This window comes from Eriocheir sinensis, chromosome 70, assembly GCF_024679095.1.
Source record: "Eriocheir sinensis breed Jianghai 21 chromosome 70, ASM2467909v1, whole genome shotgun sequence".
Lineage (NCBI taxonomy): Eukaryota > Metazoa > Arthropoda > Malacostraca > Decapoda > Varunidae > Eriocheir > Eriocheir sinensis.
In genome coordinates this window covers 476,598-498,618 of record NC_066578.1, presented here as the reverse complement: position 1 = coordinate 498,618, position 22,021 = coordinate 476,598, and positions in this window count along the sequence as shown.

The following is a 22,021-nucleotide window of genomic DNA, read 5'->3' as shown; positions in this document are numbered from 1 at the left end:
AAGAAGAAGAAGAAGAAGAAGAAGAAGAAGAAGAACAAACCAGACTTAAAGAAACTAAAAACAGCCTAAAACTAACTATCAACTAAACCCAGGGCGTGTGTCGCCTCTGCTTCAACACCAAAACAGGCAAGTTCCCGTCTCCCAACACGGGTGCTACACCGTCTCCTTGCTGGGGCGAGGAACAAGCGCTGCAGACACGAACAGGAGCCTCGCGGGAACACTTCAGGCGGGCAAAAAAGCACCTCGTGGGAGGCGGTGGCTGAGTCGTCAGAGTAACGGCCCCGCGTTCAGGAGGACGCGAGTTCAATCCCCGCCCGGTGCCACCAAGCTGGGATTTTTCAGCCGCCGCCGAGTGGCTTAAAACTACCCACATGCTGTCCAGAAGACCACCTATCAACCCGGACTCTAGATTCTAGGATCAAAGATGAGCTCTGGGAGGGCAGCATGAGCCAATGCAAGATGGCGCCACTATAAACACTCGCCTGCGCGAGAAGCGAATAGCGGGCTTTTTTTTTTTTTTTTTTTTTCATTAGTTTCCTTCGTTTTTGACCTTGAGCTGTCTCCTCTGATGTAAAAAAAAATCCGTTTATACTATTGCCCTCCTCTTAACACCTTCCTGCCTCCCTACTTTCATCAGGTCCTCGTTTACTACACAGGTTCATTGCATTTCTTTCCTCCTCTTCCTTTCCTCGGCAACTATATGGACACACAGGCACAAGACTCATTCATCTTTTTAGTGTTGTCCCTCCTCAGTGCGTTCCTGCCTCCCTCGTGTGGTAATTTCTGCATTTCTTTCCTGTCCTTCCTTCCCTCAGCATATAACAAACGGACAAAGGCACAAGACTCATTCATCCTTCCCGGACTGTACTTCCTCATAATTTAACGCTGACAGCCACGCACGACAACCTGCCACCGTACTTTACACAATGAGGTCTCCATTACGTCAATGATTAATGAACACACACACACACACACACACACACACACACACAATTTGTGGGGTGGTATTGGCTGGCAACCACGAGTCTAGCATGTGATCAGACTGGCTGGATGACACACACACATTCTCTCTCTCTCTCTCTCTCTCTCTCTCTCTTGCGTCACCTCTCCTCTTTCACCCCAAACAAGTAGGGTAACAAGCAGGCAGGCAACACACCCAACACACTGACAAACACATTCTCATGCCATCACGTTCATGTACCAGCCAGGGCCCACATTCTCAGACATTTCGGGGCCTACATACACACCCACATTAGATAAGACTTTCGTAGAGGCTGTGTCAGTATTTCCATGGGTAGAATTATGAGCCTGGGGATTGTTTAACAGGACATCTACACCGCGAACGTGGAAAACACACACGAGAACCCGACTAGTACCCTTTGTGGCCTTTGAAAATAGTTCTTGTGAGAGCCGAAAGCGTTATGAGAATGCGAGCGCAGAACCAGATAGCCAGACAGCGGCCCCACACCACGACCCCAACACTGTGAACTCCCCTCCAGGGCCCTGCTCCCCTCCAACTCTCCTCCGCTCTCCTCAGCTCCTCCACGATCATCAGTGACGGTCCTCGGCGGGCGTAACACCGTAAACAGCACCAGGTGACCTCAAAATTACCTCTCGTCTCCTCTCTCTATCTCCACTCCAGGGACATCAGGACCGACAGACTGAGAAAAGTGATGAGAAATGAGGGAGAACCGGGAAGAATGTGGCTGAATGACGCAATTAGGAGGAGGAGGAGGAGGAGGAGTGAAAAGGCGACGTTGACGAGCTGTGGGAAATGAACTTAATGTAACGGTGTGTTTGTGTTTTGAGAGACGAGTTTACTATCTGAGAGAGAGAGAGAGAGAGAGAGAGAGAGAGAGAGAGAGAGAGAGAAATGAGGTGGCGGGTGTTACGATTTCAGAGAGAGAGAGAGAGAGAGAGAGAGAGAGAGAGAGAGAGAGAGAGAGAGTGGTGGGTGTTACTACTGTGTGTGTGTGTGTGTGTGTCGCCAACGGTGTCACTTTTTTGGGGGGCCTAAAGTCGCTCGTCCTGCATCGTCAATCAAAAGTAGGATAAAGTTGCAACTCTCTCTCTCTCTCTCTCTCTCTCTCTCTCTCTCTCTCTCAAGTAAACCAATGGATCGCGAATTGGTTGAGCAACAGACAACAAAGAGTAGTGATTGACGGATTTAACTCAGAGTGGGCGCCGGCCACTAGTGGCGTCCCTCAGGGCTCGGTTCTTGGCCCAGTGCTCTTCATTATTTACATCAACGACGTGGATGTTGGACTCAATAACCGCATCAGTAAATTTGCAGATGACACAAAGATTGGTAACTCGGTTCTCACTGACGAAGACAGGCAAGGCCTCCAAGAGGATTTGCACAAAATTTCAGCTTGGTCGGATAGATGGGAGATGCCCTTTAACGTAGACAAGTGCCAGGTCCTTCAAGTTCGAACGAGGAATAAGAAGTTCGATTACGAAATGCGCGGCTTTAAACTCAAAAGCGTTCAATGCGTCAAGGACTTGGGGGTCAAAATCGCGTCAAACCTCAAATTCTCACAGCAATGCATCGATGCAGCAAATAAAGCGAACAGAATGTTGGGCTTCATTAAAAGAAACTTTTTATTCAAGAATAAAAATGTAATACTCCCGCTCTACAACAGTTTAGTCAGACCCCACTTGGAATATGCGGTACAGTTTTGGTCTCCCCACCATGCAAAGGATATAGCTAAATTAGAAGGTGTTCAGCGTCGGGCAACGAAAATGATCCCTTCCTTGCGCGACAAATCCTACGAAGAAAGGCTTTCTACCCTTAACATGTTCTCTCTTGAGAAACGTCGCCTCCGAGGAAAACTGATCGAATGTTTTAAAATACTTAATGGTTTCACGAATGTAGACAGATCAACATTGTTTCTGATCGATGACACTTTGCGCACGAGGAACAATGGCGTAAAACTCAGATGTAGACAAGTAAATTCAGACTGCACCAAATTTTTCTTCACCAACGTTGTAGTGCGAGAATGGAATAAGCTTCCACCATCAGTGGTCCAGTGCAACACGATTGACTCCTTCAAAAATAAGCTCGACCGTCACTTCCTTCAACGTAATATTAACTAGAGTAGAAATGCAACGTTTTGGAGTCTTCTGATTAATGTGAAATCACTTAGGTTTAAGAACAGACCACCAAGTCTGGACCATGGGGTCTGTGTGGTCTGATTTTCTATGTAAATCCATGTCTCTCTCTCTCTCTCTCTCTCTCTCTCTCTCTCTCTCTCTCTCTCTCTCTCTCTCTCTCTCTCTCACACACACACACACACACACACACACGTCAGCCTGTCACTCTTGTCTCCCGGTTGGCAAGGGGACGGGAGGTGACAGGTCGGCAGAATCAAGCAAGATAGAGGCTGTAGAATCTGTATAGCCTGTAGAGGAACCAAGTTAGAGACTGTACAGGCAAGCAAGTTAATATGTGGTCTAAGGCCAAGCAAGTGTCTGTAGGCTGTATAGTCTGCATGTCTGTAGGCTGTATAGTCTGCATGTCTGTAGGCTGTATAGTCTGTAGAGGCAAGCAAGTCTGTAAGGGTAAGCAAGTGTGTCTGTAGATTCTGTAAGGGCAAGCAAGCAAGCGTCTGTAGGGGCAGGCAAGTGTGTAGTCTGCAGCGACAAGCATATTAGTCTGTAAGAGTCTGTCTGGGCACGCAAGAGTACATGGGTGCAGGGCCAGGCACGCGGGGCACTTTACCTTGTGTTCGCGGGGGAGGGCCTGGTGGGAGTAGTCCGGTTAATCCTCGGGGCACACACGCGGCCCTGCTCGGCGGCAGATCACGGCCCCGCTGGCAGGCCGCGGCACCTCGTTAGCTGCAGCAAGCACGCCTTCTTCTCCCTCATCCTCTTCTGACCTGTTCCGCTTTGTATTGCTTCATGGCTCCTACTTGGTTCTTCTTCACACTTATATACTCCACTGCACACTTAGATGCTCCACTCTGCACACCTAGATCCTTCACTCTTCACACCTTTAGCAGATGCTTTCATTGTACACTTAATACTTCACTCTGCACACTTAATTAATACTTCACTCTGCACACTTGGATGCTCCACTCTACACACTTAATACTTCACTCTGCAAACTTAATTAATACTTCACTCTGCACACTTAATACTTCACTCTGCACACGTAGTAGATGCTCCACTCTGCACACTTATATAACATTTCACTCTGCACACTTAGATAATCCACTTTGCACACTTAATACTTCACTGCACACTTAGATAATCCACTTTGCACACTTAATACTTCACTGCACACTTAGATGCTCCACTCTGCACACTTATTACTTCACGCTGCACCGAGCTCTGTTTCTCCGTACACTTTGCCTAATCTCTTGTTTTGCTTTTCAATTTTCTTTTCCTTCGTTTTCTTCACTCTAGCCTAGTGTGGTCTTTTAGCATTTCCCTTTTCTGTCCTTTTGTTTGTTTCCTACTGTTACACTTGCTGCTTTCATTTATCTTTTCCTGCTGTGTTCTTTTTTCCCGCCAAGTGTAAGTGAACTATGAACTTCATAAATATAGCCAAACAACTGATTATTATCTATCGCACGTGTAGTGTCAAGCACCCGCGACTATGGGGAACTAGAGGTTTCAAAAATATATCCAAATAACTGATTATCTATCGCACGTGTAGTGTCAAGGGCAACTTCCCCGAGCCAGACACTGCACCTCACTGCACCGCCACCGTCACTGGCAAGAAGCTCACTGATCAGCTGACGGCACGGCAGGGCAGGCAGGCACGGGCCGCGGCGCGAACACGAGGTTGGCGGGAGAAACCTTGTACTAATACCAACCAAAGGGCGGTTCTGCAACTCGAACAATGGTTTTTGTGCATACTAAAATTACGAAACAATGATAGAACTCAGTTTTATATACGCCTACACAGATATAATGCTTTGTTTCGTTTTCTTATCGCCGGTGACCGGTTATGACACGTCTGGCACCTGCATCACTACGCTCCGCTCTTCCGTCGTTTAATTGCAGAAACTCTGTCAACCCTTTCACTGAACAAGTTTATTCGTGTACTGACTGACAGTAAGAATGGAAAGATAGAGGACAGAGAGGCGAGAAACTGGAGATGGTAACAGAGCGGCGGGCGGCGGGGAAGAAGGGAGGCAGGTCGGACACAAGTGGTGGTTGGGGGTGACACACACACACACACACATAGCAGATGCAGAGGGAAAGACGTATTTGTATAATATCATAGACACCAGAAAGATTGATTTACAATATGAAGAGTCTGAAGTTGGTATTCTTAGAGACGCTTCCGCCTCCTATGATCTCTAATGAAACTGCCTTGTTATAGTGAAACCAGGTTTGGCGTTCGCTCCCGCGGGTCCTTTCCTCCCCGCCGCTCTGCCACACAGGCCCAACACCCATCTTTTCCTCTCATGTATTAGCTCTAGGTAACATACGAGATAAAGGGAGGTGTTGGGGCGGTGTTGCAGAAGGGACCCGCGGGAGCCGACGCCAAAACGATCTCGCCAACCTGGTTTTACTATAGGAGCACCGTTGCCAGATTATCGTCCTCAGAGCATCGTATTTACCATAACTATTGCCAAGAAACACCGATAAACAACCATTTTAACGATAACTATATAGGAAGTCAGTTATTGGCGTGGAGGAGACAGGTTTTGGCTCTGAAATCGGCAAACATAAGAGGCTGAGTAGGACAGTCTGGCACCGCTGCAGGAGGCACGAGGAGACAGGGCGAGCGAGGGAGGGAGCGGGAGGGACACGGAAGGGAGGTCGCCAGCAGGTATAATAGTTACGCGTGAATCCCTTGACTTGTTCCTTCGCCGTCGACCCAATTTCCTCTCTGACTTCCAGCGTGCGAGTCATGAGCGAGCGGCGGGACGGAGACTAAACAAGACCACCGCAAAACACCATATTACTGCTGCTAGAGAGGGAGAGAGAGAGAGAGAGGAGACGAAACAGTTGTCTATAAACAATCATTGCTCTCTCTCTCTCTCTCTCTCTCTCTCTCTCTCTCTCTCTCTCTCTCAAATATTTCCTAATACACGAACTAAATCCCTTACGTACATAATTTCTAGTTAGATATAATAAGTATCGGAATAAGGATAGAACAAGAATAAGAATAATGATAATAATAATGGATGATTTCGACGCTGCAGTTATGCAGTTACCGTGAACCACAGAGCCTTTGTGAAAAATGTTATGCCAGTCTTCTGTGACATTAACTATTGCACTAAGTCACTGGTGAGGGAACTGGTGGTTGAGTGTAATAATAACAATGGGTTTATGAGTTGAATTTATTTATCGTGAACCACAGAACAGTGTGAAAATAATAGGCTAGTCTTCCATGTTATCTGTCACTGCTAAAGGTGATAAAAAAAAAGAATATACAAAATATACTATACTAGAACTACGTAGAACCGAGAATGAAAGTAACACGCCAGTTTCTTAACAAGTTATTTATTGTTGTTAAATGTGACAAACAACAAGAGAAAATATTTCGCCTCTTCTCCCTTCTCTTCCTTATTTGTATGTCAGCACCTTGGTTTGGGTCAGCAGTAGTAGTAGTAGTAGTAGTAGTAGTAGTAATAGTAGTAGTAGTAGGGGTAGTAATAGTAGTGGAAGTTGTAGTAGTAACAGTATTAGTAGTATAGTAGTAGTAGTTGTAGTATACTCAACTAAAACCTCCATACTAAGTGCTTTCAACCTTCCGAGGAAAATAAGAGGCTATATGTTGGTAGCTCAGTACATAATCTCTTCAGCTTCAGATATCCAAGGAAAGGCAAGGGAGAAGGTCTTTGTTTTCTTAATACGGATAAATTTAGATGGTGTATACATCATGGAGGGAAGTGTAGCAGTAAGGCCCGTACTCACAAACCTTTGGGGGCTTACACCCACCCACATTTGATAAGGCTTCGGTAGAGGCTGGGTTAGTATTTTCATGGGTAGTTGTATGAACCTATTCCTAGTTTTAATTTAACACTGGATGGTACCTAATACACGTGGCCCATATTCTCAAACATTTCGAGGCTAACACACCCACATTTGATAAGGCTTTGGTAGAGGCTTGGTTAGCATTTTCATGGGTAGTTATATGAGCCTAGTGATAGTTTTAATTTAACCCTGGATGGTACTGTTGTGCTGGAAGCTTCCCCCGGCGTCTATGGGCCTCTAGAAGGCTCCGAGAAGAACGAGCAGGGGGGCGGGGAGCAAAGCCTCGTCCGCGCCCCGCGGGGCGCGGCCAGACGCCAGGCGGGAAGTGTTGCCAACTCGCATATATTTTTGCTACATGTTCTTGTATGATCTAAAATATACTGTAACATTCTAGACTGTACTGTTCTGGATATATATAGGAGAAGAGGGCGAGAGAGTCCCAGTCCCAGTCATAGTAAGCTAGTGGTAAGTGAAGAGTCCGAGTGAAGTGTACTACTAAGGAAGAATATTAAACTACAGAAACTGTGTAAAGTGTTTACATATCTCCCTCCCACGGAGTCTCCTGACGGCGACACGGAACCCAAGTACACGTCCGGCATAACAGTACTACTAAGGAAGAATATTAAACTACAGAAACTGGGTAAAGTGTTTACATATCTCCCTCCCACGGAGTCTCCTGACGGCGACACGGAACCCAAGTACACGTCCGGCATAACATTGGCGTCAGGAGTGTAGCCATTTGTTTTTTCGCCATGGAGACTCGTTCCCAATCTGCCCAGAGGGACGACATGTTGACTGACCTTTTGGAAGCCTTGAGACTACAGGGGGAGAAACAAGAAAGAGCACACCAAGAACTCAAAGAACAACAAGAAAGAGCACAGCAACAACAAGAAAGAACACTCCAAGAACTCAAAGAACAACAAGAAAAAGCACACCAAAAACTCAAAGAACAACAAGAAAGAGCACAGCAACAACAAGAAGGAACACTCCAAGAACTCAAAGAACAATAAGAAAGAGCACAGCAACAACAAGAAAGAGCACAGCAACAACAAGAAGGAACACTCCAAGAACTCAAAGAACAGCTAGAAGATCGCTTCACAGGATTACAGCTACAGCTAAAAGCAGTACAAGATGGAAGTGAGTCAGTGCGAAGAGAAATGACTGATGTGACCACGAACTTGGGACAACGCCTGATAGAAGTGGAGAAAGAACACACAAATCTTCAACAAGAGATGGAGGTGGTACGGGAGACGACACAAAGAAATATTAGAAGTAAGTGACAGAGTGAAGGCCCTTGAAGACTGCTTGGCTGGAAACGGACAGCCAGTGCCTGCAGGGGCTAGTTGTACCCAAGATGCTTCACCTACGCAAGTCCGGGGTAGTTTGAGCCCTGTTTCGCCTGAGTTTATCCCCGCAAGAAGTTCCGCCAGCCCCATGAGTCTGCTGGGTTCGCCTGTTAGAAAGAAGCCTCAGGAGTTGGATGGCAAGGTCTCCTGGGAGGCTTACGGCGCTCAGTTTGAGCTGTTGGGAGCTAGGAACGGATGGGATGACCAAGAGTGCGCGGTACAGCTGGCCACTAGCCTGAAAGGGGCGGCGCTGGAGGTCCTTGCTCAGCTCGACAATGCGACAAAGGGCAGCTACAGCGGGCTGGCACAGGCGCTGGAGCAACGATATGGGACCAAGCACCAGAACAAGCTCTTCAGGATTAGGTTCAGAACCCGCAACAGGAGGCGCGGCAAGTCTCTTCAGGAACTCGCTCAGGACCTTGAGAGCATGGCGCACAAGGCATACCCAGGTGCCACCCCTGACCTGCTGACGGTTTTGCTGCGTGATCAATTCATCGATGCCCTGGACAGCCCTTAGCTGAAGATACAAGTGAACCAAGCTAAGCCAACATCAATGCAGGAAGCTCTGGCACGTGCCATGGAGTTTGAGTCCTTTGTTAGGTCTAGCTTGTCAAGCTTCAGGGACGACTCGACTTCTGGCTTTAGGGCACGAAAGGGCGCTGTCAGCGACACAGACAGGTTCCAAGGAACGTGCTGGTACTGCGAGAAGGTTGGGCACAAGGAGAACGAATGCTATAAGAGGAAGAAGGAATATGAAGGTGGCGCTAAGAAGAAGCCCAGAGAAGGACCCAAGTGCTGGACCTGTGGAGAAAAGGGGCACTGGAAGAATGAGTGTCGGAAAAATGTGCCCCCAACGAGGGACCACCACTCGGGAAACTAAGGACTGGTTCATGGGGGCAACGACCAGTCTGTCCTGTACATGCCCCAAAGATATCAACGTGCAGGAGAACCACCATGACGAGCTGCCAAGTGAAGGGCGAGGTTGACGGAGTGATGTGGCCTGTGGTCGTCGACACAGGCTCGAAACGCACATTGGTGCGGCCTGACGTGGTGAGTCATCGTCGACTTCCTAAGACGCCGCATCGACTGTGCGGAGTCACAGGACACTACGCAGAGCTCAGAGGCCCAGTGGACGTGAAGTTTGAGCTCGGAGGAAAGGAAGAGTTCCTCTCTGTCTACGTGGCTGACATGGACGACCCCTGCATCCTAGGTATGGATTATCTTGTCTCCCACAGGTGCGAGCTGGACTTCCGCGCTAAGCAGCTGACTGTAGGAGGAAGGAGGGTGCCACTGACGACTGTGAACAAGGAAGACCTGCCAGTGACGGTCAAGCGCACCACCATTATTCCTCCGAGGTCGGAGATGCTGTTACCCTATCAAATTACGGGTGCCCCCCCGGCTAGCCTGTGTGTGGTAGAGAGTGGAAGTCGATGCCCGGTAGAAAACGGGGTGATTGTAGGCAGTACTTTGGTAGACCCTGCTGCAGCGGAAGTGCCTGTCGTCGTGGCCAATGTCTCCTTCAGTCCAAAGAAAATAGAACAAGGGACCATGGTGGGGTTGTGCCAAGAGATCGACCAGGAACCAAGAACCTGTGTCTGCAGGAGAACCCTGACGAAGCCCCAGGAGGAGCTGCCCGACTACCTGCACGACCTGTTTAACAGGAGCTCCAAGTGTCTAGAGGAGCCCCAAGTGGAACAGCTCAGGGAGCTTATCGTGAGGAATGCAGATGTATTTTCCACAGGAGACCTGGACTTGGGGTGTACGGACCTGGTAGAGCACCACATCGACACAGGTAGCCACCGCCCAGTGAAGCAAGCTCCTCGAAGGATGGCACCAGCCCGTCGCAAGGAGATGGATGAGGTAATGGATGATCTCCGGCAACAGGGGTTAATCGAGCGGTCCAGCAGCCCGTGGGCGTCTGCTGTAGTGCTCGTCAGAAAAAAAGGACGGTTCCCTCAGGTGCTGCGTGGACTACCGAGCCCTCAACGATCTCACCATCAAGGATTCATACCCACTCCCACGGATCGACGACACGCTCGATGCTTTGGTGGGCTCCAAGTGGTTTTCAACACTGGATATGAAGTTTGGGTATCACCAAGTCAAAATGGCGGAGCAGGACAAAGAGAAAACAGCCTTCTCCTACGGTTAAGGCCTGTGGCAGTTTAAGGTCATGCCCTTTGGCCTGTGCAACGCGCCGGCTACGTTCGAGCGGCTGATGGAGAGGGTGCTGGAAGGACTTCACTGGAAGACGGCACTCATCTACTTCGACGACGTGATTGTCTTTGGCCAGACCATCGAGCAGGAGATGGAAAGGCTATCAGAGGTTTTCGCACGGTTTAGAGCTGCACACCTTAAGCTCAGCCCGAAGAAATGCTGCCTATTCCAAAGGGAGGTCCAATACTTGGGACACATCGTGAGCGAGGCTGGAGTACGCACTGATCCTGAGAAGGTGGCTGCGGTAAGGGACTGGCCGACACCCACCAACGTGAAGGAGCTGCGGAACTTCCTCGGGTTGTGCTCATACTACCGCAGGTTTGTGAAAGGCTTCGCTACGATTGCTGCACCACTGCACCTCCTGACGAAGAAGGGGCGCAAGTTTGAGTGGACAGCGAAAACTCAGGTTGCCTTTGAGAACCTCATCAGCTCGCCCGTACTCACCTACCCAGACCCCTCTAAGCCTTTTATACTGGATTGTGATGCCAGTGATGAGGGGATTGGTGGAGTGCTGTCCCAGGCATGTGCCGACATGGAACGGGTTGTGGCCTACTTCAGCGAGAAGCTCACCCCAGCCGAGAAAAACTATTGCGTGACCCGGAAAGAACTCCTGGCAGTAGTCAAGAGCCTTGACTTTTTCCATGCTTACCTGTACGGTGCAACTTTCACCATCCGCACGGATCACGCTGCATTGCGGTGGTTGAAGTCACTGAAATACCCTGAGGGCCAGCTTGCTCGCTGGATAGGTAAACTAGAGCACCATCACTACACTATTGTGCACCGATCTGGGCTAACACACGGTAACGCGGACAGCTTGAGCCGGCGCCCCTGCCTACCTGAGTGTCAACATTGCCTCCAGAGGGAAAGCGTCCAAAATATGTGCCGCCGCACTACAGTGGAACAGACAGCGGAGGTGCCATGGGAAGACTTGGGAAAACTGCAGCGGGAGGACCGAGATCTGAGACCAATTATGGAGTGGCTGAGTCAATCGTCAACGCGACCTGGGTGGGAAGTAATCTCGAGAGAAAGCCCTACCACCAAGAATTACTGGACTCAGTGGGACACTCTTTGGATAGACGACGGGGTGTTGCAGCGACGCTGGGTCTCTCATGATGGTCTTGACCGCTACTGGTCCACGGTGCTACCTGTGAGGTCCCGGGAAGGCATCTTGAAAGAAATGCACGACAGCATCACCAGCGGACACCTTGGGGTAAAGAAGACACTGAGTCGCCTGCGCCAAAGGTTCTACTGGGTTGACATGAGGAAGGACGTGGAAGAATGGTGTCACGCGTGTGAGGTGTGCTGTGCAAAGAAGGGCCCCAAGAAGCGTCACCGTGCCCCATTGCAACTATACCAGGTTGGAGCCCCCATGGAACGGGTGGCAGTGGATATAGCAGGACCCTTGCCTCTGACGACGAACGGAAATAGGTATATCTGCGTCACAATGGATTACTTCACCAAGTGGCCGGAAGCCTACGCCATCCCTAACCAGGAAGCCACTACCATCGCCAAGGTTTTGGTGGAGGAGTTCTTCTGTCGCTTCGGTGTGCCTAACGAGCTCCATTCCGACCAGGGAAGGAATTTTGAGTCAACAGTTCTTGCTGAGTGCTGCAAGCTTCTGGGTATCAAGAAGACCCGGACCACCTCTCTGCACCCACAGTCAGATGGAATGGTGGAGAGGTTTAATTGGACGTTGGGCCAGGAGTTGGCCAAGCAGTGCAACAATCATCAGTCTTCATGGGATCAGAAGCTGCCTGCGCTTCTTATGGCCTACAGGTCTGCCGCCCACGAGACTACGGGGTATTCACCGGCAAAGCTGATGTTTGGACGTGAGCTGCGATTGCCGGTGGACCTACTGACAGGAAGGCCTCCTGGGGAAAGCCTTCCAAGGGACGCCTCCAGTTTTGCCCGTCAACTAGAGGAACGGCTGGAAGAGGTGCACCATCAAGTCCGTGGTGCCTTGAAGTTCTCCGGGGAGGCCATGAAGCGCGGTTACAATATGAGGGCAAGCCACGTTGACTTCAAGGAAGGAGACCAAGTCTGGCTTTACAACCCGCAGAGGAAGAAAAGACAGTCTCCGAAGTTACAGAACCCCTGGGAAGGCCCTTACATTGTGCTAGAACGCCTCTCCGACGTGACTTAGCTACCGAATCCGGAGAACGGAAAGGACCAAGCCGAAAGTTGTCCACGTCAACCGCCTATGGAGGTACCACGGTCCGGGAAACTACACCTGGAACAACTACAGACACCCAGCAGCCGACGGAAACGCAAGGGACGTCCAGGACCGAGAGGAGGTCGACGACGACATAGGCCTTCTGGACCTTTTAGCCGAGGGAGAGAACCTCCCGGCTTCGGCAGATGTTCCAGGGACACCCCAAGAAGCGGACGACGACGAGGCGCACCAGGAGACAGACGCGCAGGAGGCACCGAGCAGAAGACAGAGACAACGCAGGCGTCCACAGCGATACGACGATTATTATGTTTTTGATTAATTCTCTTATGTTTGTACATAGTTAAGTGTGTGATCGGGACGATCACAATTAAAAGGGGGGGATAGTGTTGTGCTGGAAGCTTCCCCCGGCGTCTATGGGCCTCTAGAAGGCTCCGGGAAGAACGAGCAGGGGGACGGGGAGCAAAGCCTCGTCCGCGCCCCGCGGGGCGCGGCCAGACGCCAGGCGGGAAGTGTTGCCAACTCGCATATATTTTTGCTACATGTTCTTGTATGATCTAAAATATACTGTAACATTCTAGACTGTACTGTTCTGGATATATATAGGAGAAGAGGGCGAGAGAGTCCCAGTCCCAGTCATAGTAAGCTAGTGGTAAGTGAAGAGTCCGAGTGAAGTGTACTACTAAGGAAGAATATTAAACTACAGAAGCTGTGTAAAGTGTTTACATATCTCCCTCCCACGGAGTCTCCTGACGGCGACACGGAACCCAAGTACACGTCCGGCATAACAGTACTACTAAGGAAGAATATTAAACTACAGAAACTGTGTAAAGTGTTTACATATCTCCCTCCCACGGAGTCTCCTGACGGCGACACGGAACCCAAGTACACGTCCGGCATAACAGTACTACTAAGGAAGAATATTAAACTACAGAAACTGTGTAAAGTGTTTACATATCTCCCTCCCACGGAGTCTCCTGACGGCGACACGGAACCCAAGCACACGTCCGGCATAACAGTATCTAATACACGTGGCCCATATTCTCAAACATTTCGAGGCTCACACACCCACATGTGATAAGGCTTTGGTAGAGGCTGAGTTAGTATTTTTATGGGCAGTTTTATGAGCCTAGTGATAGTTTTAATTTAACCCTGGATGGGTACCTAATACACGTGGAACATATTCTCAAACATTTCGAGGCTCACACACCTAATTTGTTAAGGCTGTGGTAGAGTTTGTGGTAGTATTTCCATGGGTAGTTTTACGAGCCTAGTTATAGTTAGACAAGGCCTCTATACCAGGAATGTTAGAGAACACACATAAGAACCCGATTAATCTCCTTTGGGGCCTTGAGAAATATTTGTTGCGGGAGCCGAAAGCGTCTGAGAATACGGAGTCATTACGGACCTTGACTTGTTGAATGAAGAGGTTGGCGTGCAGTCAGTGTTACCTTGGAGTTAGAAGGAAGGGTTGTTGTTGTTTGTTTGATAAATTTATTGCGCATTAGCGTCAGACAAAACAATTCTTAGCAAATGCATCAGGTTTAACAATAGACAATGGACACACACACACACACTAAAACAGGAAGCAAGTTGATGTAATATACAGATAAGTCAAAAATTTAGAGGGACTAGTGCCACGTAAGGCACATAACATTAGAAGAATCCACCAAAACGAGGGTGGCGCACCAGGATTGCGTCGAGGAAGTCGTGGTTCAGGAGGTGGCGGCAGACAGCATCCAACTGTCCCTGTGGTAGCAAACCATGAACAGTGGGGCAGGCCAGGCAGTAATGTTCGATGGTGTTTGACGTCGGTGAGCGGCACAGGCGACATTTCGTAAATACAGGCTCCCCCTCCACCCCGGCGACCTGCCATGGTGGACGGTAGCCCAGCTGCAGACGTGCGGAGACAACATTATGTCTCCGAATCGTGAGGCCCCGGCGTCGGTAGGAGTATTTGTGGCGGCAGACAGACTCGTAGTGGTTGATGGTGACGCTGTGGGGCCTCTCTGCATCCCTACGACGCCGTGCAGGAAGGAAGGCGGCGGAGCGGACTCTGGAGAGATGGCAGTCCATCACCACATGGAGGCAGACAGCAGGCTTCCTTCGCTAGGCGGTTAGCTGTGGCATTGTGATATAGACCCACATGATATGGCACCCATAAAAATTTGACACACAACTGACGATCATTCATTAAAGATAGAAAGGACAGAATCTGTTGAACGACTTGAGGGTGGGTGGGCAGAACAGCAGACAGGGACTGAAGGGCAGGCTTTGAATCACAAATAATGGCAGCATTTACTCCCCTTTGACAAATGAGGCTGACGGCATCTAATATGGCATATAGCTCACACAATGTGGAGCTGGAGTGGTCACGGAGGCGACGGCCAACCCAACCCCCAGGAGGAGGCTCCAAGTCAGGCGAGAAGACTGCGCAACCAGCCACACCGTCCGGTTGCAGTGACCCGTCAGTGTAGAGGCAGTGTGGAGCTGTGATGGAGGACGTCACTGTTGCTACGTGTTCCAGGGCCAACTGCAGCTGTAAGGGAGGCGGGTCAGACTTGGATGCAGGAGTTAGGCTTACCTTTGGCGTTGGCAACAACCACGGGGGCGGGCCTGGGGGCACGTCAGCAGCAGGAATATCCAAATCAAGACTGCGCATCAAGGAAGAGACAGACCGAATAAGAGCGCGACCAGCGGGCAATATAGGAGGAACAGGTCGAGCGGGTCCAAGCGACATCCTGATCAGCTGCGAGTAGTGGGGCGAATGTGGGAAATGGATGCATTTAACAGTGAGGCGAGTGACATTAGAATAAATTCTCTCGACCAAGGGTGGAAGACGTAGCTCGCATTGCATATTTACAATTCTGGTAGACATGGGACACCCAAGAATGACTCTCATCGCTCTGTTCTGAAATTTTTCTAAGGGCTCTAAAGTAGTTCGGGGAAGTTGTACCAAGGCAGGGGAGAGGTAATAAACGACAGAACGAATGAAAGTAATATATATGGTCCTGGCCACAGGAATGGAGATGCCCGAAGAGTTGTTAGTGAGCCACAGGAGAGGTTGAAGCCGTCTCTGGAGGCGATCTAGCAAGTCACGGATGAGAGGATGGGCCTGGCGCCCGGCGGGGAAAATTGTTGAGATCTTGACAGGTGCGCCAAGGTAACAGTACTGGGTGCACAAGGGAATGACAGTCCCTCCAACGGTGAAGTCTGGCAGAGCGGCAGGAGGGCGGCAGGAGAATATCCTGCTCTTATCAGGAGAGACAATGATACCACAGTTAGAGGAGGACACGGAGAAGGAGGCAAGAAACAGCTGAAGATCCCTTGGTGAAGTGGAATGAACACATATATCATCAGCGTAACATGTAATCGTAATACCAGGAATGTCAGGTAGAGAAGTGAGTAGCCGATGCATCAAAATATTAAACAAAAACGGACTTAGAACACCCCCTTGAGGCGTACCAAGGAGAAAACTTCTTGAATGACTGTATGCACCACTGAAGAACACACGGGAGGTCCTGTTACTGAGGTACCCCCTAACCCACCTTAGGAGCCAACCAGATGGATAAGCATTAAAGAAAATGGATATGAGAACAGACAAGTAGATGACACAATAAAGGCAACTGAAATCATGAAGGGGCAATTGTCAGGACACTTGTGTAGGGAAAGAGACAATAGATGGGCAAAAAGTGATTGACTAGAAAGGAAATGGAAAGACCCAAGGGGATGCAATTCAATAGTTGGTGTAATGAAATTATGTAATTCTACAAGGGTTAAGCTGCCCACACACGCAGAGGACTGGCGTCACGATTCTGTGAGGACAATCATTTGTGGACAAGCCTTAAGGCTTGGCATCATAGACGAAACCCCACACACGCTGACGATTGGCATTAAGGATTGGCATGTGGACAGATATCAAAGCTCCAGTCGGCTGTTGTTGTTTTTTTTTTCTTTTTTTAACGTCTCGGCCTATTGCACTGGTAGGCTTCTTCCCGGTGGGTCCTGATGGTCAGGCCAGCCCGTTCTGGCGCAGGCGAGTGTTTATAATGGCGCCATCTTGCATTGGCTCATCCTGCCCTCCTGGAGCTCATCTTTAATCCTAGAATCTAGAGTGACAAAGTAACAAAGTTCCAACCACACCATCATGCCGCCATTATCTCCTGCCTCGAAATTTGTGGGGGATTTTGATTTTGTGTACATAATCTAATGAAACTAACTGTAGCAATTATATTCATCAGTATTCATCTAATTATATATATATATATATATATATATATATATATATACATATATATATACTATATATATACTATATATATATATATAGTATATATATATGTATATATATATATATATATATATATAATATAGTGTGCCGCAAAATGATTGTTGTTTGTGTGCCGTCATACTAAATAGTTTGAAAACCACTGATCTAGAGTCTGGGTTGATAGGTGGTCTTCTGGACAGCATGTGGGTAGTTTTAAGCCACTCGGCGGCGGCTGAAAATCAACTTGGTGGCACCGGGCGAGATTGAACTCGCGTCCTCCTGAACGCGGGCCGTCTTGCTATCTGTTCAGCCACCACCTGGGTTATGTCGCCAATAGCCTATATATATATATATATATATATATATATATATATATATATATATATATATATATATATATATATATATATATATATATATATATATATATATCGCTATCTCTATCTCCATCTATATCTCTAGGCAAGGTGAGGGTTGTCATGGCAGAGCCTAGGAACACTACTTCCCCTTCGCACCAACCCCGTCGGCGCACACGAGGGATGAGGTGAAAAGTTTATATAAAAAGTTTTGTGCTTCACTTATTTGACGTTTTATGAAAAATCTGTATACACCATCGTGTTCAGGAGGCTTTTCTCTATAAAATGGAATTGTTTATTTTAGTGCTCAATTCATTGCCGCTGCAAATGGTAGCAATATGTAAAAGGTGTTACAAACATTACGGAGTGATTCTTTAACTTCAGCTCGTCACTATTTATTTAGTTTGTTTCATTGAGTTTTCACAAACATATTTGGGTTCTGCAATGACCGCTGCGTTTAACCCTGTAGCAGCGACGGGCCAAATTTGTCCCATGATATAAACCTCCCAAAATAGATGATACATAAACTGATCACATATGCGTTGATATTTATTATGAAATGGTTTGCGTGAGTGATGATTCTTTCTCATTATTTTGCTTAGAGGGGCCTTTAACCTAACCTAAGAAACATGACCCCCACAGCTACTGGGTTAACAGTGTTAACCAAAATGTCCTATCTCGTGTATGAGTTGAGTTACAGCAAATAATATAGAAGCATGTCTGTGATATCACTCCTTTTGCCTATCTTGTGGCCTCAAGCGACTGGCCCGAGCCGTCCCCTACACACAGAGGATTGGCTTCAATGACTCCAATCCTTTCCCAGCCTCACGTGGATTTATAACCAGACGTAATTCCATGAGGCCGGATAATTCCATCTGATGATTGGAATCAAGAGCCCACACACGGTGAGGATTTTGTGGGGACTGGCCTCTTGACGCCAGTCCTCTGTGTGTGTGGGCAGCTTTACTGTACCATTGCCAAAATCAAAGCTGGTAACCTTCATATTGTGAACAGATGCTCTACAGTGACTTTGGTCAATAGAACTCACGGATCATGGCCTCCCCTCCAGCATTGAGCAGCTCCGCACTGATGTTTCAAATACCAGCTGCCTTTTCACCCCTCAACCTTGCCACAACCTCTCTGACCTCCAATTAGAGCATCCATTATTTTATATCCATCAGTTAATTGTGAGCTGTCCACTCGAAGGGTCCATCACGTACAACTGTTTAAAGTTCTCAGCCCAACGAGCCCTCTGCCCATCCATGTCCACGAGGCAGCCATTTACTGCTAGAATAGCACTAACCTGAGAGGCAGTCTGAGTGGGGCTCAGTAAGCAGGCCATCAGTCATTTGCATTGAAATAGTCCTCAATGGCCTTAGGGAGACTCCTGACACATGTCTCTGTCTTGGTTGCCTCATGGAGCTCTCGTCCTACATATATTGATTCAGGTTTACAGCAAGCTTGACAGGACTCTGACTCTTGGTGTTCTTCAATGCAAAGGAATTACTGCAATTAAGAAATAACATTAATTCAAAAGACATGGACAAAATGAAAGGCTAAGTATAGCAGAAGAAAACATTTGAAGCAGATATATGATGGCAGAGAGATGAAAAAATGATGTAATATCTGGCAATATGTCAGTCTAGAATCTAGATGCATAGTTCAAGGATCATCTCACTTCAACTAAGTATACAATGGCCCAACATTGATCTTTATAGATTATAGAACTTTTACAGTAATAGATAACACTACAACAATGTGCACTGTTAGTGCCAGGAGAGGGGTGACTGAATGGGAAGGAAATGCATACTGTGACAACATTTTATCAGCATTTTTTTTCCCTTGTCAATGTTTTGCTATTTTAATACTAAACCAAATTTAGCCAACTTACCTTCATGCTTTGTTGGAGCTGATGAAACCAAGTAGATCCAATTTTAGCCTTATGCTTTTTTGGAACTATGTCCCTTTTCATTGCTTTTTCTGACATGCAGTGGGACACAAACATGTTTTAATATTTCATGGAAGTTTGCACTAGTTTTAAAACCTATCAATTTCTGTGTCTCTCCACAGTGTCCTTACTGCCCCTTCTACAGCAGCGCACCGCCACTGCCTCCAGCGCCCATGGCCATCCTTCTGTCCTTGCTGGTGTTACTGCTGCTTCAGGTGTCAGTGACTGGCAGAGGCTTCTGCTGACCCAAACTGCACGTCTGCACATTCTGAAGGAAAGAAAAATAGTACCACTAATGTTGTCGTGAATGTGCCAATGAAGACAGACATGAGGGAGAAGGAGAGGGAAAGGAGAGAGACAGGACGTACACATCTTACTCAAACAAGCATCGTCGCTCTCTACACAGTCTCACAGACCCCTCCTGCCACTGTTTTCTGCTGAGCACAGGAGGAAGACACAGGATAACATATCGTGTGACAATATTAGAGGGAGGGCAGTTTTGATGATGTATTGATTTAGTGATGATAGGTCTATTTTTCCATACTCTGGGATGATAGTTGTAGAGAGACTGCTTTATTACACAAACCTATTGTATATTAAAAATATATATTGTTGCATTGTGTTGTGTTGTTGCTGTGCTGCATATGTAAGCACATAAAAGTATACTACTGCTACCACTACTACTAAAACTGCTACTGTACTCGATTACATTTCATCCGTCCATCCACAAAGTGTGAATTTTGATGAATATGGCACATGCGTATTAATTGTTAGTTCATGACTGTGCAAAAAGATCAACTTGTGATGAATATTTAAACTACTATTTTCAATTATATTGGAATATTTATGTATATGAAAAATATATTGAGGAGGCGATGGCTGAGTGGTCAGCATGTGGGCGGCGTCCAGGAAGACGCAAGTCCACATTCTGCCCGTGACCACAAGCTGGGATTTTTCAGTCACTGCCAAGTGGCCTAAGACTATCCACTTGCTGTCCTGAAGTCCACCTATCAACCCGAACTCCAGATTCTCTCTCTTAAAAAGAGGATCAAATATGAGCTCAACAGGACAGCATGAGCCAAGCAAGATGGCACCACTACAAACACTTGCCTGCACCAGAACAGGCTGGGGCCGACCATTAGGCCCCACCAAGAAAGCCTACCGGCACCATCGGCTGAACGTCAAAAAAAATATTAATAATAGAATTAATCCCATGCATGCCGATTTGCATCAATAATGCCACACAAGCACACAAAAGACAAGTCAGATCATACTGAAACAAACTGTGGCCTTTCAAAAACTAAAATTCAGCTTATTTCAAGTTCATAACAAGATATTTGACTTTGTAAATTCTGATAATACGAATTTTAATACTTTACTGCATGTAAATCACATGGGTTAAATTATTCAAAATAGCATTGAATATTGGTAAAGGTGATGCTGAGCTTTTGTGAATAGTGCCTATGTGATTTTCATGCAATAAATAATCAAAACACCTTTCATTTGCTTTTACACAGCTAGATGTCTTTTATGTACCTGAAATGAGGTAACTTGTTGGTATTTGAAAGGCCACAGTTCTTTCAAGTATAATCCGACTGTACTGTTTGATACTCAAGCCTGTCTTTCATGTGCTTGTATGGTATATTATAATCGATGCAAATTGGCATGTTGGAGGTTCATATAAGAATGTGAGAGTTTTTGGAATACGTTTACAAATATTCAAATATGTCATTAAAAAAAATAGCTGAAATATTTCTCACAAGTTGATTTTCATGCAACCATGAACTAACATCAAAGCTCATGAATGAGCGGACAGAATGAAACCAACGATACCACCACCTTCACCTGTGAGCGGACAGAATGAAACCAACAATACCACCACCTTCACCTGTGAGCGGACAGAATGAAACCAACAATACCACCACCTTCACCTGTGAGCGGACAGAATGAAACCAACAATACCACCACCTTCACCTGTGCTAGAAGCTATTCTAGCACAACAGTCACTATTACGACTTATCATAATTACTATTACAACAACTGCAGCTACTAGCTATTGCTACAACTGCTACTCTTACTACACCTGACATTTTTACAACTTAATCTTGCCAGCAATACAATCTTTTACTACCACTACTGCTATTAAAACTATGACAGTAACAAATATTATTACAACATTTACTGGAACTACTACCGGGTACAATTAATACAACAGCAAGAACAAAAACTATTACTATTACTACTACTACTACTGGTGCAGCAACAACAATAAATACAACTACTACTATTACTACTAATACAATTTCTACTTTTAAAGCAATTAATCTATCACTATAGTCTATCAATTTTAACTTTAGCCCTTGGGCATGACTCAAGGATTCCCCACGAGACCGCGCTGGTGCCACATAACTCCATTACTCTCCTCAGAGAGGGTCGCTACCTCTCTCTCTCTCTCTCTCTTTTGCATGGCTGTGCAGGGCGCGAGAGTGAGATCTACTTGAGTTGTCCATTGTGGCATAACGCTGAATGGTGCGGCCTGGCGCCTGTTGCCAAGGTCCATCAGGCGGCACTGTCGCATGAACCACGTTGCCAAGTGATATGGAAGGTTTACTGAGTTGTTGTCTTTCCCTCTAATCCCAAGCCATTCGTAACACCATGCAGTCGTATTATGAATGTATATATACATATATTCCATAAATAGATAACGTACAGACTAACAGTGAAACAGATCACCATGCGCAGGTCATCGCTAGATCTGTAAACAATGGGAGTTTCCCCGGG